This window comes from Ambystoma mexicanum, chromosome 3q (genome assembly GCF_040938575.1).
Source record: "Ambystoma mexicanum isolate Mex_15411 chromosome 3q, UKY_AmexF1_1, whole genome shotgun sequence".
In the NCBI taxonomy this organism is placed as follows: domain Eukaryota; kingdom Metazoa; phylum Chordata; class Amphibia; order Caudata; family Ambystomatidae; genus Ambystoma; species Ambystoma mexicanum.
In genome coordinates this window covers 353,135,102-353,159,887 of record NC_090926.1, presented here as the reverse complement: position 1 = coordinate 353,159,887, position 24,786 = coordinate 353,135,102, and positions in this window count along the sequence as shown.

The window sequence follows — 24,786 nt, the reverse complement described above, 5'->3', positions numbered from 1 at the left end:
AGGTCTCAGCTATAGTATGCTACCTGGCCTAGGCAAGAAAATCCTATATGAATTTAAATATACTCACACCATCCACATTAATTGATCCACAAATATTGAATGCATATTTATTTTTTCTATTGCTTTTGACTACTGCCTTATATATGTGAGCCGGTCCATGCCTAGTTTCATCCACATTCTTATTCCCTTTGGGTAAACATGGCAACACATGTCAGTTGTTTTAGTGTCTGAGTGTTATTTCAGCTGTGTGATGCTCTGTTGGCATTGGCCATGCGTTGATAAGTAGACGGAAGGCTTGCAGGCCTAGAATCACTTACCAGAGGTTCTCTGGATGGCACAGTGTGTAGAATGTTATAAGGGAAAATGAACAGCCCGTATCAGGTGCATTCTCAGAAGGGACTACTTCCGCGTTACTGGAGATTTTGACATCTACTTGCGGGAGCTATACTTGTAGTTGGGGGGGGTTAGATTCAGCGGGTGCAGCATGTGGGGGAGCAATTAGTGCGGGGCTACAGAGAGCAGACTGGATTGAATGGAGAGGGACTGCAAATGGAGAATAGAGGCTGGTGAGTGGTCTCTGAACTCCTTTGGTTGCTGAGACACTGATTTGGAACTTCCTTGTGGCGGGCAGTGAGTGTCTTCCGGTGTTCCCTTGGCCTATGGCCAAGGACCTAGAGAGACCATTGGGACAAAACACTGGGGACAGGGGTGGCTGTAGGCTTTTGATATGCAGTGGTGTATTTTTCAGGTGCTGAACCCATCGTGTAATGGTGGGAGCTGGCATGTATTTTTGCGGGTCAGGGTATGTGCTGGGGTATGGATCACATCAGACACTGGTGCTAGTTGGAAAGGCTCACCAGAGGAACACCACGCAGTTATGTGCCTGGTACTTTGGGTCCTGGCATGGAAAAAGGGATCTTTGGAACTAATGCTAGGCATCTCTGGTACACTACTTTGGGAGACACAGCATGCCCGTGATTATGGAAGGCTGATGACTCCTTTGAGAAGTTTGTTCAGGGCCGCTAAGCTACCAGCGCCCAAACGGAAGCAAGTTTAGTTGGAGTAGTGTTCCGGGGCTCCAGGAGGGTCTCTGGCACAGTCTTGCATGGATGGAGAGTTGCCTGGGTTACAGGGTTTCTGCATGCATGATGAGTTTTTGATAGGGAAGAAATCTTGCATGCCGTGGAGTCTCAGAGTGGTGGTGTTTCTCAGAGGATGGTACCAGAGCAAGGTATGAGTTAATTTTGTTTGTGCATGAGTATGTCACCAGGAGAGCTGGGGCTGGCACATCATGTTACAGGAGTGATAGCTGGTGTTGGGGGTGGGGGAGTCAGGGATTTTCTGCAAACAGGAACAGTAGAGAGTGAGGGTATGGCATTGAAGTCATGATGGCCTAGACTTGTTGGGCAGAGGCGGCGGGAGTGGAAGCCTTCGGGACAGTGTGAGCTGGTGTGTTGGTTTGATGTGATATATTAGGACACTGGCCCTCATCACGAGGTTGGCGCTCCGGTAAGACCGGTACTGGTAAGGCAATACCGGCATCCATTACCGGACCAGTGTATCATGACCCTAGATGCCGGTGCTACCGGCATCGTCAAGAATCCGCAGTGGCCGTGCACCACCGTACCGGCATGCGGGCACACGCGCAGATGGGGAGGCCTTAATACCAGCATCCCACAAAGAAGGGGACACCACGAGTCGCACGGACAAGTACATACTGGCATCGAGATGCCGGTAATAAGGGCCACCATGATGCCAGCAATACCTGCATCGCGGTCCACCCGCAAGCAGCAAACTGCTGTGTAACCAAGTGCCACAGGTGCACACAATCAGCACAAGTGGAGGCAATGGAGTCAGGGTCAGCACAAAAGAAGCACACCCACACACCACACCTCCTTCCAAGCCAAAATGCTACCACTTGTACTTGCCATACTGGGCCTGGAGGACATGGCTGCACTGCTACTCCTTGAGCAGGCAATACAACAGGAAACACAGAGGAGACGCAGGAGGAAAAGGAGGGTGAGACATGCCCAGCAAATCCCATCAGTGCAGGTAGTTGCTCCCCGCAGACAGCCAACAATTCCACATATAAGGGCCAATCCATTTGACTTAACCCCAGCACAGATCCACACCATGTACCGGCTGGACAGAGACATCATCACCAACGTAGTGGAATTAATACAGGATGACTTGGTCAGCCTGATCAACATCCGCACAGCCATCCCCCCTTTGCTGAAGGTGGCATCTGTGCTCCACTTCCTGGCCACAGGCACTTACCAACACACAGTGGGCCAAATGCATGGCATGTCCCAATCATGCTTCTCTGTTGTATTAAACCAAGTGCTGGATGCACTACTGAAGCACGCAAGTGCCTACATATCCCTACTAAGGACACCACAAATAGCATTTCATGCACTAGCAGGCATTCCCAAAGTAATTGGTGCCCCCAACTGCACCCATGTAGAGTTGGTAGTCCCACATGCCGTGGAGGCGGTGTACCGCAATCGGAAGCTATACCATTCCATCAATGTGCAGATGGTGTGTGATGCCAGCCATATAATAACACATTGCTGTGCCAGATACCCAGGATCCACGCATGATGCCATGGTGCTGCGGAACTCCTCACTACCCCGCTACATGGAAGACGACATTGTACGAAGTGGCTGGCTATTGGGTGAGTCTGCCCTCTGGGCCATGGGAGGAGATGGATTGGGGGAATGGAAGTTTCTTGAGACATCCACCAACACACAGCCCTCACATTTGCATACAAAATGCCCCTAGCCAAGATATACATTGGGTGGCCTGGTGGTTTAAAAGCCTAGGACCCTAGGTCGTGTATGTCACCCAAGGCTCCCTCCATGGATTGGCATGCACTGTACAGGGCTGACAGTCATGTGGATGTGGCTGCCATTGACGAGATTGTGCATATGAACTTGAATGATGTACAGGCTAAGCACACTTGTCAACTGAGCGTCATCCTCACACATACCTCCTTCTGCTCCCATGTAGGTGATGCTGGATATCCTCTGAAGGCGTGGCTACTTACCCCTGTCAGGAACCCGCAGAACAGGCACAAGGAGGACTTCAATCATGCACATACACGTACGCGTGTGGTCATTGAGCAGACGTTTGGCCTTTTGAAGGCACGGTTTCGCTGCATCAGTAGGTCGGGAGGGGCACTCATATACGGCCCTGAGAAGGTGGGCAAGATCATCACGGCATGTGCAATGCTGCATAACATGTGCATCCGGCGGAAAATACCCCTGCCACCTGATGTGGAGCTGCCACCACCTGGTGAAGTAGAAGGAGAGGAAGGAGTAGATGTAGGACATAGGCCAGGACGCGAAACACGTGAAGGTTGCGCAGTGCGGCAAATGGTCATAGACCAATCATTCTGATGTACTTTGATGCAGAGGGTGCCATGTGTTGGGAACTGTGGGCACTGGGTGTGTGGGCATATGTGCACAATTCACCATGAAGCAATAAATTGACAAACAACAAATCAGCAATGTCCACTCATGTGATGTTTGCTACACAACAGGTGTATTCGTGAGATATTTTGTACAACATGATTCAACAATCCAAGTCCCCACCACCCCTCCACCCCCCCACCCTACTCCCACGCCCCCAAACACCCCAGTACTACACACTACACCCACCACCAAACTCCACCCACCCCCTAACGCCCAAAGTCAACTATGGCACGACATGTGTCTGGATGTATACCCAAAGAGATTCTGCAGGGTGGCCCTGCTACTGTGGAGCCCCCTTCGAAGGTGGGGGTTGGATCTCTGAGCACCGCGAACTCTGGAGGGACAAGCGCACAGGGCTGGTCTGCCTTGAACTCGCTGGCGTGGTTGATGCGGAAGAGCCAGATGGTTGTGAGCCCAGAGGCAGGGTTTTCCATTGCTCCATGCTGTCAGCAATCCTGATGAGGATCTGACCCAAGGCATTGAAGCCATCGCGCACTTGCTGTGCACTTGAGTTGATGGCCTGGATAACTGCCGCAGTGCTGCCCTGGATGATACGGCGTGTTGTCTCCCCTTCAGCAAGGTACTGCTGCACATAGCCTTGCATCGCCTCCTGCCGGGCCTCCATCCTGGACAGACGTCCCTCAAGGTCCCGTATGGCAGTGTGGGTTGTGGTTGGTGGGTGATGTGGTGGCACCGCATGAATCATTGGGCTGTGCATTGCCGGAGACCACTCTCCATGGCTGCCCTGGTCGGATGAGTGCCGCCGAGGTGTGTCCTGTGGTGTGGGCTGCGGGCTTGGTGTGTGAACTACAGACTCTGAGTGGACAAGTCCTGCATCGCCCTCATTGTCCGGGTCAGCTCCCTCACTATGATGTGCCGATGCAGCCATCTCCCCAATTGTGCTGGCAACGAATACGAGGTAATCCAGAGTTCATCATTGAACTACTTAAACTCATCTTACATAATAGCTACTTTCGATTCCAAAAGACCTTTTACAATCAAATATCCGGCACATCCATGGGCTCTGCTATGGCACCTGTCTATGCAAACTCATTTATGTATAGATTTGAAACAGAACATGTCTTAGATAACCAAATATGGTCATGTAAGATCATACTGTGGAAACGATTCATAGACGATATATTTGGAATCTGGTGCGGCACAAGAACTGAATTGGACGAGTTTTTACTCCACATGAATACAGTACACCCAAAAATCAAATTCACGATGGACGTTGGAGAACCAGACCTCCACTTTTTAGATGTCAGCTTGAAGATCTATGAAGGAAAGGTAGTGACTACCATCTATCACAAACCCACAGATACCAACAATCTTCTACACTTTACCAGCTTTCACCCGAAACCCATGCTAAAAAGTCTCCCTTACAGTCAGATATTGAGACTAAAAAGAATCATATCAGACCCAGCTGGTCTTGACATTGAATGCACTCAACTAATTGAGCGATTTGAGAAATGAGGATATCCTCATGACATTTTACAAGAAGCCAACGACAGATCGAACCATTTAACACAGAAAGACCTGTTAGCACCTAAGTCCAGAACTAATTCTACTCCATTGATGTATATTTCCAAATATTCACGTCAAAGTTTCCAGATTGGCAAATCTATAAGAAAGCATTGGTCTTTACTACAAAGTGATGAACACCTGAAAGAAGTCTTCCCAAGAGTACCAATGATGGCGTTTAGAAGGGGCCGCAACCTTAGGGACAGACTCGTGAAAGCTGAAAGACCAAATAAGGATAAACAGATGCTTTTACAGACTAAAAAAATGGGCACTTTTCCATGTCTTAATTGTACCAATTGCAACAATGTAATTAAGGGTAATACCATCTCTCACCCATCAACAGGCAAAAAGATAAAGATCAGAAGCTTCGCCACCTGTATAACAGCAGGCGTCATATACGCTCTGAAATGCCCTTGTGGTAAATTATACATTGGACAGACTACAAGGTCTTTGAAAGAACGAATATCAGAGCACAAGTCCACCATTTGGTGCCAAAACCAGAAATCACCAGTAGCCAGACATTTTATGGAAGCAAAACATAACATCAGTCAATTAAGATTCCAGGTCGTTGAAGTTGTAAGCAAACCACAACGAGGTGGCAACTACACAAGACTATTGGCACAAAGAGAAAAATATTGGATATACCTTCTAGACACCAAATACCCAAGGGGTCTCAACGAGGATACATCCTTGAACTGCTTCATTTAGATACTTTTTAATTTTTAGAACTTTCTGTCCTGTAGAAACCATGCACCAATAATTCATTATGCTTTTGAATATGGGAAGACAGCAACGTCCCCACAACTGACTGCCTAATGAATGGGATAATTAAGATCACAAGGGCACCCTATTGAAATAACTAGACATTTGATAGATCAGCAGCACTAATCAAGTGGTCATAGCCATTGAAGAATAGTCTTCAAGCTACGCTACATAGTATACATATTTTTATACATTATTGCATGCTAGGACTTAGCATTGTTATTTGTAGTATAAGATGGAATATACAGCAATGTACATTCGCCACTTGTAATATTGAACGAGTAAACAGTTTGCATAACCAAGAATGTGAGGACATCTGGTACCATGTATCAGATTGTCCAGCTAATTAGATAAAGGGATGTAAATGGACATATTGTGATGTTTGAATACACTCGAACGATACAGAAGTACCATACGCATGAATAGTACCACGTGTAGAAAATGCTGGGTAAAATAACTTTGTCTTTCGACCGTTACTGTTATCATCGTATTGTTTAAACTTATGCTACTCTTAATAGAATTTTGATTATGTTGTCAGAAGATGACTTGCAGAATTTTACACATGTAAACCACCTTTACTAACAGGGTCTTTTTACATAGCTTAAGATGGCCGCCACATTCCTCAAACATCGGGTTAGTCCGTTGTTGATCTCTACCCCCAGAACTTAGCCCGCCAAATACTAGGCTGTTTGAACACGGTCCCTTGTTTCCATGGGCACCGTGCAAACAACGAGCAGAGAGAAGTACAACTAGAAGTACTTAGAAGCTGTACAGGTACGCGCTATGTATAAAATACTATACACGTTTATGACCGTGTGATCAATGATCCATATGATCTTGAATACTCACTAGCACCACACTGTCCTCCACAGAAAGCATTCGCACTTACGAGTTCCCGGATCTATCTGCACCCGTTCTTTCTGCTACGTTAGATGCAACACAGAGAAATCCTGCACATCCGCTGGACATTGAACCCTGTCGCAACATACCCGCGTGCTCTGTCGCACTAATTATAGCAGGTATATGGTCATTTCTTTACTAACAAACGCATTATTGTACTTGTGAATAGATATTGAGTCACACACAGTGACCCATACATTAACATTGCTATCCACAGAGATTACCGGAAGTATTGAAGTACTTTTCTGCACCAAGAAAACACCTAAATCGAAGTCTTGGCACTGCAAGCATGTCCACTTCGACTTATTTTTCGCCATAGATGGCTTTTCTGCTACAACATTAAACCTTAATAGGTCAGTACTTCCTTTATGTATAGTATCCTCTTTGTAAAAAAAACCTTTCTTTTATGTGTTGTTTGTATTTACCATGCTTAACAGTAAATCTACACTGGTTGAATATGCCCTTGAAATCGAATATGTTTCATTTGTTGAATTGAAATTTAGAAGCCACCATTATAGCTTCCATTTTTAGATTACTAATGATACTATAATTGGTTGGATCACCATGAGAGGTGCACGGGATTATACTAGACAGTGTTTTGAATTTTTAAAAAACATGGCCAGATAGTTTTATGGTCAAACTAAATTGAATGTTTGCACTGTTTAACACATAACATGTAGATATTTAATTTAAATGAAGTAATGCTACTTGTTGTTTATTTGGTTGACGAACTTACAAGTATACTTTCTGTTGATTTCTTTCCCTGAATGTATTTTGATTAGACAGTAGATCCACAGAGGCTTCTGAAGAAGAGGTATCACCTCGAAACGCGTCAAGCCATTGAGAGTGGAATTTCCATCAACATTCGATTATGTTGACATTATAATGTTGTTATGCGATTTCTCCTGTCTTTACTACATTTGTTTATGTATAAATAAATAGGTGGTCACTTCATCCCTGTACACCTAAAATGTAGAAACCATTGTTCTTCTGTTCGATATTATAAATTTTGTAGAATCTATTCTCTAAAGAGTGCTTAAGAACGAATATTGCTAACTATATTCTTAAGAATCTACGCCTTTGTTGCGTAGTCCAAGAGTGTGCAGGGGACGGGAGGACTCAAACTTTGGGTCCTCTTCCTTTGCTCTTATTTGCTATAGGGTTTTTGTGCCAAAACCCTCTTTTCCTCCTCTGCACCTCATAAAAGTATCGACACCACTCCTTGTGGTTTTCAAAATAATATTTTCAAACATCTCCTCTATTTGGGTGTGCACTCACTTCTCCACTATACCTTGGGGCATCCATCTTGTCCCCATCAATGCACTACAAGTCCAATCCCCAATGTTATCCTATGGGAGTGAGTGAGTCTGGTGCCACAAGCGCCAAGTCTGACTCCAAGTGGGTCTTTGGAGGGATGGAGAGGCCCTTGAGGGCCATGTAGGTGATCGTGGCCTGGCTCCAGCTTGATATCTTGGAGGGCTGGGGACATGAGGGGCAGGAATTATGACACATGTTCAGCTCATCGTCCGTGAACTGTGGTTTGCGCAGGCGGGCCGTGCCTTTCCGGTCGGCCTTCGACATGTTGTCCGTGGTGGCCTAGGTGTTGTGGTGTTGAAGGTCCTGTATGTGGAGGATGGCAATGGATTGTGTTTTTGAAGATGGCCGCCATGGCATTTCCCGTTCCGGCGTGATGACGTTACTTCCGGATCCGGTTTTGACGGGCCCATTATTAGCACTATGTTAATACCGGTACCGCTATTTAGGGGTTGCCGAGGGAAGAGGCGTTCTGTGCGTATTCATCGATCCCACTATCTGGGGATTTGAGGGTCGTTACCGGCATGCCGGTACGGCCATTACCAGCATGCAAGGGTGCGCGTGCTCGCGCACTCTTGATCGCCCGCTATTTGCGGGTTGGTGCCAAGCCGGACATGTTATTAAGGGCATGTAGGTACGGGCTGATTTTTAGCGCCAACCTCTTGATGAGGCCCACTGAGTCTGTTTCGGAGCAGCCTGTGAGAGGGTGAAGATGGTGATGCCAGGATCATGGAGGTTATGCAAGTGAATCACAACTTTTTGCTGTCAACCTGGAGCAGCTGGTGTAGTGGAGGAAGAAAAAAACGTAGAACTATCAGGTAGGATGGTCTTCAGTCGCTCTCATTAGTGCACGTTATATGTTAATGTTCATTAGTACCCAGCGGGGGAAAAGGGTGTGGCAGCCTCTCAGCCAATGTGGAGTCTTGGAACGGGGGCATTACCAGCAGTAATCCCCCCTCTGAGCAGCCTCACAGCTGGAGGCCACAATCTTCCCCCACAAGGGAATGAGGTAAGTGGTGTCCCACTTCCCCTCTTCCTCCCTTCTCCACCATCCACAGAATTCCCTCCCTGCCCCCCATCCCCAATTACCTTAGTTGAAGTCCATTTCGGGAGTGGACATGCTGGAACACTTCTGTCCCCAGCGCTCCCGCTCCCAATCTGCCACAGGCTGTCATTGAAAGGAAGAAGGGAATACAGGTAGTCCCTTCTGTCCTTTCCTTGGCAGCCATTTTTTTGTTTACTTTTTCTATTTTTTTCAATGGACGCCATGGAAAGGATAAACAGACATTGTTTTCCCTTCCCCAGTGGCCATTTTCGGCAGTTCAGAAGAGAAAAAAAATACTTTTAGTACCCCGGTCTTATAGGCCAGGGTACTAATAGCAATAGGCCCCTCACAGGGGGGCATTACCACTTCAGGTAATCTAGATATTCTCACATCATCCACCTTAATGGATCCACAATTATTGAATACATATTTATTTATTACTTCAGGTAATGCCCGGGGGCCTTCATTAAGTCTTAATGCCCCCCTGCTCGAGGCCTATTGCTTAATTAGTTTGTCTTTTATTTACATTTCTTCAATTTCATTGAGTTGTCTGCTTTACACAATCGAGCATTAATTTTTCAGGAATGTGCTCTGTATTTGACCTACACCATGCACACTTGACTTTTGTCCTCACTGCTGCTTTCGGGCATTTCGCTATATGGTCCTTTTCACCAGCTGGGCCATTTTATGTATTGGTCCTGCTGAGTGGCAGTAAACTGTGAGTTGGCTAAGCCCTTATGCGACGCCAATATCTCAATGAGATGCAACCTCTATAGCTTTATCAGCCACATAGTGCACCCTGCATCCACTCCAACTCCTACACACCATATCTCAACAAAGGCACGGGTAGTATAACTCAGTGGCAACGCACTTGTATTGAGCAACACAGGTTTGAATCCCGGGTCTGCACTTAAAAACCTCTTTGGTATTAAGCGTGTTATTAAAAACCAATAATAAAATGTCTTGTCCTGCTGTTGACATTCTCTTCATTCTTTTGCCATGTTCCCATCTCCCAGATAGGTTTCAGATCACCTCTCACTCTGCGATACAGAATCATTCATCCCTCCTTCCCTCAGCCTCCACTCGGACATCACGTTTGGCCCCCTCGGAATTCAGGGTTTGGGGAGATACACAGAATTATAAAGTCTTTCCTGGACTTTTATGAAGTTGCACCATCTCTAGTGTCACTCTCACACTAATTCTAGCCAATGTTATGTGAACATGTTAGCCCAATGTGGAATTACACTGGGTGGGTGAGGACTGGAATGGCGGACCATCATGCAACCTACCTCAAATAGGTAAATACTTTCACATGCTAGTATGAGCTCATTCAATGGGAGTATATTAAGAAAAAGATAATAGAACTCAGCCTATCAAGGGCTGCAGGAACTCATTTTGAGCCATTTTTGGTTCCTGGCTGTCTCTGCAAAATTCATAAAACAAAACTCTCCTTACTGCACCTTTCTTTTCCTTACCCAGCATTCCTATTCTTTCCCATAATAACTTGACTAGACCTTCCTAGTACTGAGGTGCAGCAGCCCCACATATTGTGGGGTGCATTTAAAACCCTAAACAGAAATCCCCTCCACCAGAAACTTCGCATTTAAACCCTGTCACCAAAAACGGCTGTGCTTTGCTTTCCCTGTCACATGAGTGGCAAGCATTGGACTCTGTAACCCAAAATTGGTCCTGCGTTGTTTTATTTCACCTGAATGACATGAAGTTATGCACTGTATCACAAAAAACAGCCTTGCGTTGCTTGTGTTTCATCTGAATGACAAAAAGTTATGCACTACATCCAGAAACTGCCTTGTTTTACCTTTAATCACATGAGGGGCAAGGATTTCAACATTACAACCAGGCACAGCTTTTGCTTTCCATTTCATTTGAACAGCAGCCCTTGAAACACTGCAAACGAAAAAAAATGGCTTGCACACTTGTGAAAAAGAAAAATGACTTTAAAAAGCCACTGTGAAAGGATAGCTCGGCTCGCACAGGAATGGCAGGAAAATATGCTGTGGTGGGAGTTAACTACGCAAATGTGCATTATGTTTCCACCCACAAGACTTCAATCAGCTTGGAAGAGCCTCATAATACCAGAAAAAACTGTTTTTGGGCTCAGGCAGGAAACTTCTCAGTTGAAAGCCCTGCTTCCCAATGGAAGTCGCACCTACTAGTGAATCAGCCTGCAATGACATGTGATGTACTGAGGGCATTATAATTCCCTGCTCTGCCACACTTGAAGGCAGGGGCTCAGGGATTTCAAGGAAAGCAAGTGTGGCTAAAAACTTGAGTGGGAGGTGTGAGTTCCTCCTGCACCCACTACCAAGAACCAACTGACAAATTCAAAGGGGGTAGTAAAAATCTCTTGTCACCGGCTGTGTGGTATAACGCACCTCTCCCACAGAGGGGGACAGATCTTCCCAATTGACATTAAAGGACTGATTCCATTTTTACGCATTTTTGTAGCAATTAGAATGAGAAATAATTTTGTTTTATGCTACGTTTTTATGTAATTTCCAGGTGGTTTTTAAGAGTTAAAGTGCATTTTCCTAGGACTTTGGGAACTGAAATGGCCAGTTAAGACTAGTTTCTGGCTGCTCGGAAGATGTGCCAATTATGAGATTTGATGGAAAAATGGAAGGTGATATTAGGAACATGCTTGGTCATTTTCAGAGTCATAACTGTTATACATTTTATGAAAATGACAAAAAGGTGCCAAAGGGCCATGCTACCTCGTACAGAGTTGGCAATCGGCTTACCTAATTCCCTATGACCCACTCAAAATGCATATTAATGCATATGTCAGGGGCTAGTAGAAATATGAAGTTATGAGACATAACTGGGTTTTGTCAAAAAGTGGCCAAGAGAACAAAGAAGGGTAATAAATGTAAATAGACAGATGGGGCTCTCTTCCCTTGAACCAATCATGTCAGGGGGCGGAGAGAGGAATGGTAAACTGTCCTATCCGAGGGGTGGGGTTAATTATAGAGTACTCCCCCTAGACTGTAAAGTGAATGATGTAATTTGGGCTATATAAGGGGGACTGTACTAAGTCAGAGGACACACAAACATCTGGGGAGACAGGAGAAGGAGGACAGAGAGTAGGCAGCTGAACCATACCATCTTTGAGAGTGCAGTGACCAGACCCCTTGCTTAGCTGTCCAGAGTGTCCTGAGATCCAGCTGGCTTTCCAGAATCCAAAACCAAGGCTTGCTTTGTAAGTATCAAATATCCCCAGCCCTGAATTACATAAGCCCTTTCTTTTTGTACCATTGAAAACCCATTGAAAACCCCATTGAGAACCCCACATTGCTTGTGTAATTCAGTTACCTTCCATAGAAGAAATTGTATTTAGCCTGTGTATGTTTGCATATTCCCTTTGGTAAACCTCTCGGTGTCTGTGTAAATCCTTAGCATATTTTTTAGTAAATCAATTAATTCCCCATTGAAATTCACAGTGTAAATTGGTTAAAATTAAAAATAAACCACCTTGTCCATGGTATCTTTCTTTTTTAATTATAGTCATTAAAGTGTTGCCTCCAATAATTAGTCTCCTTGCACCTAAAAACCAAGTTTGTCCGTGTATTGTGTGCATCATTCCATGAATTCCTATCTGCCTTTGTCCTATTAAAACCTCAAACAGTAGTCCTGTTAAACGGTAATCATATAGTACCTCCTTAATATTTATATTGGCCTAAGCTTAGTCGTGCTACATGGAAAACCGTGTTGCAAAGTTTCAATTTTAGGTTAACTTCCCCGCCATTTTAAGACTCATCCACCATTTTGATTTCTATTTGTGTGTTCTGTGTTCTAAAATGGTGGACTATGTTTTTGGCTTGCAACCGAGCCTCCCAACCTTTGAGTTCTGTTAATGTTTAGGCTATCCGAGAGCTGACTGTTTAGACTAGGCAATGAGACCTTGTGCTGCATATGAACTGTTCTTGTATACACATTGGGACAATGTAGAACAAACCTCAGGCTTATACATAGGCCGAATAGAATTGTAAAGAGATATTACACAGGGCTTACCACCGGATCCGAGTACATACATCACCAGTGTGCCTCCATGGAAATGCAAACTTATGTAATCCTTTGCATAGCATTGTATAATAAGTATGAGAACAAGGCACGAACTCTAGACCACGAATTATTAACGTGAAGATGGGCTGGACAATATTATCCAAAGTTGTATAAAAGTACGAACGTTTAGACGTCCAGCACTCTCTCACCTCTCTCTGTCTGGCTGGTACACATTGCGGGGTGTTGGGAGCCAGATAGCTATCTGTGTTGCTTTGTGAACCATACAGTAATAAAAGATGTGTGAGTCTTTTAGCCCTTGATTGGTGTATTTCCTTTGTGGTACTCAGCCTCCATATTTCCTTGTTCTTTCAGATGGCGCCCGAATAGGGACCCTCAAGATTGATGCCGCCTCATTGAAGGGTTGACGCGGCTATCGGACGGTGAAGAAAGGGGGCCCCTTTTTTGGATGAGAGGCGATACCTCAACAGTACTGCACAATCCGATCCCTAGATGGTGAGGACGCGGTCCAAGACAGCATCTTGACGAGGGTCTATATATCGAGGTGGGCAGTTTTGCCGAAATCACAACCCTTGAGGGTCCTTTCTTGTCCTTTGTAATCCGATCGGACCTCCCTTAGTCCTTTGATCAGGTGAGCCGTGCCCCGATTCCTAAGTATCCTGATATTTGGTTGTAGTATTGTTCTCGCTCGCGCAATCGGTGCCAGGTAACACCAGTAATCTGATATGCCTGGGAAATTGTCTGCCTGTTTCAGGGCGTTATTCATCAGAGACAGACAATCTTTGGAATTTGGCCATCCGGCACCACAGGAGGGGTCGCCGGCATGTACTATGTACTGTAAGTATGGCATTGGTAGTATAGTATTTAATGATATTTGGCACAGACAAACTAGACATGCTTCCGAACTTCAGTGGCCAATCAATGGTAGCTTTGAGATTTCCCGAATAGAGTATTTAGAGTCCATATTGTTAAAGAAAAAAGCTAGACCTGCAGCATTTGATGTCATACAAAATTAGAAAAAGGAAGATATGCAGCAACTTAAGAGTAAAGAGAAGCATGCACGTCGATATATGTCAAACTCTGAAAAGGCACCATTGTATGATCAGCAAAAACAGTCAGATTCTGTTAGAAATATGGATAGGGCTTTCCAACTTAGTATACAGAAAATGTATCCGTCTAAATATTTTCATGCATCAGATGAACTAATCGATAAACTCTTAAATGAACGTAGGCCTGGTGCCACTGCACCACCTCCTTATGTACCTATTCCTGTTGTCTTACCTCTTCCTGCTGTCGTTCCTCCTGTAGTTATTCCTGCTTTTCCTGTTGCTCCTCTGCCGCCAGTTATTGCTCCATTTCCTGTTGTTGTTCCTCTGTCTGTACCTACACCTTTACCAACTGTTACGGTTCCATCTTTGGCGCCACTCTGGACAGGATTTGTCTGCGCTTTCCTTTTCAAGCGGTTCTGCTCCGCTTGTAGTTGATAAAGGAGTGAGTGTTGAATCAAAAATTATAACTCAAAATACAGTTTCCAAAGAGAGAAAGAGAGATTTGACTGCATGGGCTAGAAAATGTATAGAGAAAGGTGAACAATCTACTGTTTTAGCTACACTCTCTAATTTAGAAAGTATTCCCGATCAGAATGTCTTTATTGAAGGGATGGGAATACATTTGACCGTAATGTGGAATAGACTGACGGACACAGATGTCCCACAAGGGTTGAGGGATCTGAATATTTTAGCTTATTCAAGAGATTCTGCGGAGAAAGTACATGAGCATGTCGAGAGGGTTTTTGAGTTTAGAAGGGAGTTAGAAAGGTTACAGAATGAAGAAGTAGATGATGATAGTTTGGATTCTTTTTACGTACAGAAACGGTTCCTTCCTCTTTGTAATTCGATGAGTGAAGAAACGTGAATTTGCAAAAGAGATGCACTTAGATGGATTTCAGATATGTCGGTATCTCTGGTAGAAGTATATGATACGTATAGTCAGTATACTCCAGAAATGCAGAGGAAAGTGATACAGGTAATGGTAGAATACCTGCAGGATGAATGTATAAAGAAAAAGATTTGTTGTCCCGCAGAATTATTGAATATCTATAAGAGTGTGTTTGTGTCTGATACTGCTTCCACCACTTTAGCGCTCGATTTAGATCTGTTGCTTAGTAAACGTTCGTAGTTGCCTACTTCTCAGTTGCCTATGAGAGAGGTTCCTCCGACATTGGTTCCTAAAGTTGAAATTCCAGCTAATGCTGCAACGAGTGGGGCAGCCTATGATATTGAAGCTCATTATGTATCGCAGTTTGCTCATGTCCCGTTCTCAAGACAGGAAGTGAATATTATTAGACAGTCGATTCCAGACATTAGGAAAAATCCAACAGGGTTTTACAAAGAAATATAATGCATTCGTCAGTCTTTACTTTGGGTGATATAGACTTGTTGTTTCCCGTGATCCTACCTGCTGATTTATGGAAACAGATTAAGACTGTGGATGATGCAGCGGGGTTAGGTGATACATGGGTTAACTTGGTTAGGCTAGATAGAGAAAGGACAGCTGGTGAAAGACCACCACAGGTGATACTGACTTTGCCAGATAGAATAGTAGCAAAATTGAATACCTTGATTCCCGAGAGAAGGATCGTCTGGGACAAACTCACTGCTTGTACCCAAGGTAAATCTGAAGGTGCTACTGAATTCTTTAATTGGTTCGAGCAAGTTATCTCAGATTTTAGCGGACAGGATTTAAGCACTGGGTCAGGAAAAAGATTATTCGTGGACAAATTTGTGCGTGGATTGATGCCTGCTATCCAGTCACAAATTATGACTTCTGAGAGTGCTTGGCAAGCTAAATCACAGTCCGAAGTATTACATATGGCTCAGTACTATGAGAATAGAGTGAACAATGAGAAAGAAAGGATTGAAAAGAAAAAGAGCTATCTGAAAACTAAGGTATTATTGCAACAGATAGTTAGAGGACCTAGAGGGGGTAGTACAGAGTTTCGAGGGCAGTTCATTCTACAAAGTAATGCACCGTTGGGTCCTGTACATGCAAACCAATGTGCTTATTGCAGACAAGAGGATCATTGGTGAGCACTATGCCCGATCCTCCAGCAAAGGTCGAATAACACATATGGTGTCATGGGTAGATGACCCAGAGGCCGCCCTGGGGTAGGGGGTCCTGGGAGAAGCCAGTTTGCTCAAAATTCTCAGTCCTTTTCGCAAGATAATCAGCAACCTAATGTAGATAGCAGAAATATCTTTGACAATCCTTCCACTGCCTATCTTTCTGAAGATCTTGTCTTCGACGATATATTTTTCATTAGGACAGCCCGAAGCAGGGTCTGGAACCAATGCCTATTCCCGTTAATCAGAAAGGTCCCTACATTGTGATAATGGGGAATAGGAAGCATCTATTTTTGATAGCTACAGGGGCACAGAAGTGTTCCATTGATCATTCACGGGTTCCAGACTTTCCACTGTCAGGACAGAATAACGTTTCTGTAGGGTTTTCTGGTACGACAGTGGTTAGTCCGGTTTCTTTGCCGGTACCGATTTCACTGGGTCCATTTACGGATCACTGTATGTTTCTTCTGACAACGAATTTGTTGGGGTTGAATCTGTTGAAAGAATTAAATCCGGTAATTCATTGTTCTTTGGATGGAGTGCGTTTGACGATTTCACCACAGCAATTTTTGGCCTCACATTTTCTGACTAGACCTTTGCCGCCAGAATTTAGTGAAGTTCCGGGCGATTGATGACAATGATGTTGGTGTTTTGCAAATTGAGTCTGTTAAAATCGTTTTCAAACCAGGAGTTAAGTTGCCACGAATTCCACAATATAAGATTTCAGTTGATGGTGAGAAAACTTTGAAGTGGATAGTTTCTGATTTTGTCCATCGTGGAGTAATTGAAGAAATTACTGGAAGTTTGTGTAATAGTCCGATTTTACCGGTGTATAAGAAAGGGGATAACGCTATTCCTTTCCGTTTCATTATTGATTTGCGCGCTATAAATAAGATTGTTGCTCCACAATTTCCAATTGTGCCTGATGTAACGATGATACTAATGATGATTCCAGCTTCTGCTACTCACTTCAGTGTTGTGGATCTTAAGAATGCCTTCTTTAGCATTCCTATACACGAGGATAGTAGATATTTGTTCGCGTTCACCTTAGGGGGACGCTCGTTTACATTCACCCGTGCGCCACAAGGGTACACGGAGAGTCTGAGTATTTATAGCAGGGCTTTGAAAGAACAGCTTGATACACTTGAGTTACCTGCTACTTGTACACTGCTGCAGTATGTCGATGATCTTCTTCTAGCTGCAGATTCAGAAAGTGCTTGTAAGGAAGGCACTGTGTTATTGCTTATTAATCTAGCAAAACATGGACATGAGGCCTCATTGAAAAAGTTTCCATATTGTCGACAGGCCTATTTAGGTTACCTCCTGTCAAAGGAGGGAAGAAGATTGACACCTGAACGGATTAAGAGTATTTCTAGCATGTCTGTCCCAAATACACAGAGGGAAGTCAGAGCCTTGATAGGAATGGCTTCTTACTGTAGACAGTGGATCCCTAATTTTTCACTAGTGATCAAACCAATGTTGGCATTGACAAAGAAGGGCATTTCCTTGCCATTACCCTGGAACTTGGAACACCAGAAAGGTTTTGATCTGCTCAAGACTGCACTGTGTTCGGCACAAGTTTTGGGCACACCAAATTAAGATAAGGCCTTCGAGCTGTATGTGCATGAACGTGATGGATGTGCTTTGGCTGTGTTAACGCAGGAACATGGGGGAAGAATAGATTGTGCGGTTACTTTTCCTCCACCCTTGATCCTGTTGCATGTGCTTTGCTGAGATGTTTGAGAGCTGTCGCTGCTGCTGCGTCTGAGGGTATGGTCCTAGGTCATACTTTAACCTTGTTGGTACCTCACTCTGTAGACGTTCTATTAAATAGAACGCAAACATAACACCTTACTTCCACACGATTAAAAAGATATGAATTGATCTTGTTTGCACTGCATATTCAAATTAAAAGGTGTTGCGTACTGAATCCGGCTGAACTGTTATCTCTTCCGCAAGATATTGCTTGTAGTGACAAAGTTTCACACGACTGCCTTTACACCACAGAACAACAAACTAAAGGCAGGGTTGATTTGAAAGATACACCTTTGAATGACCCACAAGGGGAGCTGTTTTGCGATGCCTCCTGCTTTAAACTTCCGGATGGTACATCCACTGCTGCTTATGTCATCACTACATTAAGCACGATCGTGGAAGTAAAGAGAATTTCGCATAGCTCGGCGCAGGCTGCAGAGATTACTGCACTAACTCGAGCTCGTGAACTTTCCAAAGGGCTTAGAGTGAATATATTTACTGACAGCCAGTATGCCTTTGTGGTGGTTCACAACTTTGGTAGACTATGGCCAGAACAAGGTTTCTTGCCCTCACACGGAACGAAAATCCAACATGGCACCTTGATATTTCAGCTACCCTCAGTGCTTTTGCTTCCCACTCAACTAGCAATTATGAAGTGCGCGGCACATCAGAAAGTAGTAGACGATGTAGGAAAAGGGAATGCTTTTGCTGACAGGATAGCTAAACAGACTGCTACTGATCTATACTCAGATATGTACGCTACAAAGGAAGCCACAAATACTTGTATTATAGATGAAGAGATTGACTCGATAAAGAATATTGCAGCAGATGCCACTCAGGAAGAACTTAAACAATGGGCTGAGGGTTTGGCAGGATTGGATGAGGAAGAGTGTTGGGTAGATAATTCAAAAGGAAGATGGATGTTACCCAATGCATATGTCACCGCCACGATTACAATGGCCCTTGGTCCCACTCATATATGTGCTAGGCAGATCTGCAAAATGTTAGAATCTGTCTGGGAAAATGTTAACATTTCAAAAACTGATGAGCGTTTTGTCCAGAATTGTATGGTTTGCTTACCGCATAATGCGGGGAAGGGTACATCGACACTGAGTGGTAGTTTTGGTCCACCCTCTGTGCCTTTTGAGGTGATTTATTTCGACTTCATCGAGATGCAATGTTGTAATAACTATAAGTACATTTTGGTAGTCATTTGTGCCTTTAGCAAGTGAGTTGAAGCCTTCCCTGTGAAAGATGCCACAGCAATGACAATGGCGAAAGCCATGCTTAAGGAATATTTTCCTAAGTTTGGTTTGCCGAGGGTCATCTGGTCGGATAATGGTCCGCATTTTATCGCTGCTGTTATTCTGCAAGTATGCGTGGGATTACAGATCGATAAACGGTTCCATTCGGCTAGACACGCTCAAAGTGCTGGACTTGTAGAACGCCACAATGGTATTTTAAAGAATAAGATTGCAAAGGTCTGTGCCAGTAGCAATTTGAAATGGCCGTACGCCTTACCTGTAGTACTACTGTCCATGCGAACAACCCCACAGACTAGAACTGTACTCTCCCCCTACAAAATCATTATGGGGAGGCCAGCTAACATTTGGAACATACCCAAACCCAGACATCTGAAGGATGTAGAGCATTTACTTTTTCCTGAATACTGCGACCAGTTAACTAAAAACTTGTATTTGATTTATCAACAGGTGCAAGAAGCCCTCCCAGTTAAATACGAGGGGCCAGGTCACAGAATTCGACCCGGCGACTGGGTGCTCACGAAGTCATTTGAGAGTACATCCAGTCTCGCCCAGGTTTGAGGGGGCCATTTCAGGTCCCGTTGGCCACACAGACTGCTGTACGAGTAGCTGGGAAATGACACTGTATACATGCCACGCATGTCAAGAGGATTCCTTTCCCTTTGCCACATGACGGGGAAGATAAGGAGAAAATGACCTGCTCTGTTTCTGATGATCAATCAGTCATGAATAACATCAAGGGTGGTTCGGAGACACTTCCTGAGCCCGTGGGGCCTGGGGAGACTGCTGCTTTGTCTCTGAACTCTTCTTCGGATCTTTCTGCACCCTTGCACGATTCTGTCGCTATTTCACCTCTTCCATCAAGAAGCAACGATACGCTGTTTGCAGATCACGCAGTACCTGGAGTCTTGAGGTACGATCTGCGTCCACAGCACTAGACTTACTGCACAGCACGGTTGTGCGCACAGGAAACGACTGTTGAGCTTGTCCTTTGCCACCTTTGCGCTGAAACATAAGCAAGTGGCTGGGGACCGGTAAGAATCTTGCGATCAGGAGATGTAGCCCGTAACCCAATGGGGCTGGGGGGTGTGTGTGTGTGTGTGTGTGTGTGTGTGTGAGCGTCGCTGACTTTTGTGGCCCCCAGTGCATGAATCCTGAAGAGGGCACAAGGCTGCAAGTGGGGAGTCCCCCCAGAGAGAGAGCCAGAGGACTGATCTGCTGATGAAAAGGGCAGATCAGCCACCCTGGGGCCATGGCATCTGTCCGCCTGCCCATGGGGGCAGACCGGATGGGCCCAGTGGAATCCATGGCCCAGGGTATCATGTGTTGCCTGGGCCAACAAAGAGCATCCCGGCCCAGGCCAACAAAGAACAGCCTGGCCCCGGCCACGTGTGGGGGGCAGCCCAGACCAGGCTGCTCAGCCGTGTCCCCTATGGCCCATTTTGTGTCCTGAAAGGCGGGCCCTTAATGAAAGTCCTTCTGGGCTGCAAATGCTAGGCACAGCCCGGGAGGTGAAGAGCTGAGTTTGGTGAAGCCCACTCAACCAAGGAGGGTGGAGCTGTGATGGTTAAGTCCCGGGTTGGACTTGGCGGTCAACCTGGGTAAATAGGAGGAGGAGGAGGAAGTCCCAGGCTGCTCTGTTGAGTGGCCCAGGTGAAAGAAGGCTCTGGGCTGCACAGCAGAATAGCCTGGGTGATAATCATGGCCTGTCTCCTACATCTAACAAAGCATTGCTGAGGGGAAGGGCCACAAGAGGCTGCAGTGTGTGTCAGTGATCACGGTGGCATCGCCCTGTTACCATGGGGACACCATTTGACCTCAACATGGCATCGGGTGTGGTGGTGATGTCGGGTGGACCCCCCAGCCAACAGGGCTCATGCCGAAAATACTGATAATGCCTGCCACAGGTGTGTCAGTGAGAGTGGGTGGGCTCCCAGCAAGATGGCCCACCCTAAAGATAAAAAAGGGCCACAGGGTGCAGCGATGAGTGTGGGTGGACTCCCACTCTCACAGGGGGCCACCCAAGACTATATAAGAGCACAGGCAGTGTGATGAATGTTGGTAGCCCCACGTGGTGGACAGGGCCCCACTAAAGAAGAGGAGGGCCCAGGACCCCATCATTTGTCATCAAAGGAAAGGCCACAGTCAGCCAAGCAACCAGCCAAGCAACCAGCCAGCAAAGTCGACACCCAGCCAGTGTTGCTTCAGTCAGCGTACTGCCTCAGGAGTCACCCCATTGTGACATTGTGTTTTATGTAGTATATATGTTGTAAGTCAAAATATACATGTATGTGTAGTCATATTTATATATTTTAGTACTGAAGAGGAAGTGTCGAGTATCGTCCCCACTCCAGTTGCCCCCCTCCCGTTACCTATTGGATTCACACCAAAGTATGTGACGTATGATGAACAGTTAAACCAGCAAAGAGCAGCACATGTGCTCTGCCCAGTACCTATTCGGATGACAGCACCTGTTAATATACTGACACCTAAGAAAACCTGGACAGTAAGGTATCCATTAAAGAAGCCATACCTACATCCTAAACAATATGATGGTTGTTTGAATAAAATACCTGAAGAAGCAAAGAAGATAATGAAGGAAGATGAATGGTGACGTCATAAGAAATTGGACTGATGCACATATAGAAGATATAATGACCTGAAAATACAGACAAAGAGACGAAATACCATGGATAAGTGGCATCTTGAGCCTAAGGTGCATAAATTGATGTCAAGATGAAAAAACTTATGCCACATACAGGATGAAGATGTTCAGTTAGGTTAAACGTGTACAGATGCAAGTAACTGCAAGAGACAAAGAAATCCTGAAGCTTGCTTATGGTTTATAGTTAATAGATTGCGGCAAGCGCAAACGTTTACAAGTATATACCTCAAGAAGCACTTTTGGTAAAGATATAAGTCCACTACGTATATGAGCAGAATTGAACAAAGGTTACTAAAGGCCTCAGATGGAGTGTGTCGCAACAAAAAAATCGAGAATCAAGACAGAGCAAAACTCAGCTAAGGATGACCATGCCAAGAAACCAAGGTCTTATCTGACTGGAATAGGCTGACATTGGATACAATTAAGGAGAGAAAGAGAACAGAGGATCCTGTTCAGAAAGGTCAAGATAAGCCACAGACGTCAGAAGACTGGGAGAATTAAATCAAATATACGGAAAGACACGGAGAAAAGCCGATTTCATGGTGTTCAGTCATGTGACCAAGTCAGGCTGGAAGAAGGAGACTTTCACACCTACGCATGGATCCCCGCCATGCCCATACTACTTTAAAGTTCTCAGAACACAGAGCAGACACAAGGCCAAACTACAAAGCAGTGATTGACACATGACCACTGAGGTGATGATTGATTGTAGCATAATTGGTGGGAAGCTGGGGTGCAGATGAGCTTCTCTGCACCTGGATGTTCTTTCTGCGTGCTGCTAGATGTAGGTGGAAAAGTATGAGTGGGGTTGATGCCAACCCAATCATAGTGGACCATGTAATAGAGGGTCCTATAGTGAGTGGAGACAATTGGACGTCATACTTTTAGTGACGTTCATAGTGCCCATTTTGAAGGGAGGGCTTAGTTGCCCCACCTGACATTTATTATCCAATCCCCTCTCCCCAATACCATATACAGATATAGTACCTATGTTACCTATGTTAAATTACCTTCCTATAACCAATCACATTGCATGTTAGGTTTTTAAGATTGCCACGTAAGACGATGTTAGTACGTGTGCAGGTCGTACGTCAGCAATGACGATTTTTTGCTATAAATATTGTGTTTTTTCTAAAAGTGAGGAGAGTGAGAAGATCGAGAGGTTGCTGATGTTCGTTCTACTCCCCGTTTTATGAACTTGTAATTAAACAGACTCCCTTTGCCAAACTATTGAGTTGTCTTAATTATTTGATGCATTAGTATGAATCTGCGTCCCCATCTATGTCAAGGGTAATGCTACTCATCTTAATGGGCTGTTTGAGAGATCATCCAGTTCAGTACTGTTATGTGGGGTAATCATTATGTAGTGGGAGAGTAGTGTTTGTGGTAAGTGTCAGGGGGAATGCTAACTAGGGTTAAGTGTTAAGTATGGTAAGATATTAAAAAGTTATATAAATGTTAACTAGAGAAAGGGGCTACAGGGGAGGTACTCTGATGTGAGGTCGTGGAATAGTGTGCGGCCTGCCTGAGGCAGCCTAACAAGATGGTGGTACCTGAGTTTAGGAAAGGGTCTGTTGTTCCAGACTTACCCTTAAGTCCCTGAGCCCCCTCCAAGGAAGGGTGAGCTGACGTGTCAGTTCCCCATGTTGATGGAGCTCACGCCAGGGGAATCCTAGGGAAAAAGATATGAAAGGTATAAGTGCTCCCTGTTGGCATCACTATAAACTTCACTCTGGTGTCTGTGTCTCTTAGTGAGCAAAGAACTCAGTGTGTAGCCCATCTCCTATTTTATTTTATCAGGTACCGCACCCCTCCCTACCCAGCAGGCTGGGGCATGGGGGTGGTGGTATTTATGGGATCTGTCCATGCTCCGAGGAAGGTAAGGGTACACCCTTGCACAGACCAGGCCTGGGAAACGGGGGCTACACTAAGGTATGGCGGCTCACAAAACACCAACTTTCACACAAGTGCAGGTGCCAGAGGACCACTATGGTGGTGATGGATGAAGTATAAATATTGAATTGCATAACATAAGAAGTCACACAACACCTTGGGCTGAAGATATGTCGAGATGATCAAATTTCACTAAAAAGCTGGCATAATTGGCCAAAACATAATCTGCAGAAACAATCTGCGACATTTCCTAAAATAAGGCTGGGCCATTCAGGGGAGTAAGAATAAACCCATCCGTAGATTGCTCAAAAACAAAACGTTTCAGCCACAGAGTAACCTGAAAAATACATGTGATATAGAATTACTTGGCCCTACTTGCTCACCATTAAACTCGATATTATTTAGGCCTCAATAAGAAGCGTCTGAGATTATAAAAGGCCAGGGAGCTACAGCACATTTAAGATCTAGATTCTCATTGTTAATACTCTGGAGCTCAGAAGCTTTTCTATGAACCACAGGTAAAAACTTTTGTACTGCGTCCATTTTCACAGCAAAAAAAAAGACTGTTGCCATTGCAACCTGCCACGAGCCGGACTCTGAGGTGTCACTTTCTACTGACGCTGCCACGTTTCCACACTGCATTCTATTATTATTATTATTATTATTATTATTATTATTATTATTATTATTATTATTATTATTATTATTATTATCATGTTAATTGAGCACAGACCTAGCCTTGAAAAGCAACAATGCGCTTTACAATAATAGCCTACTCTGGAATCAGCACAGGGGGCAGCAGGGTGCCAATGCCCACATCCAATAGAATGAAATCAAGAGAAAGAGCTCCTCCCCCGTCTCCACCCACAAACTTGTGAGAGCAACACCTTAGCTGGAAAACAGAAACAGAGGAGGAATGCAGCAGCAACCATGAAGAATGGAGGCACTAAAATGTGCTTCCAACCTGTATGCAGGAACATACGTGATGGATAAAGGGTGTGCCTACATTTAACACCCTATTTGAACAGTA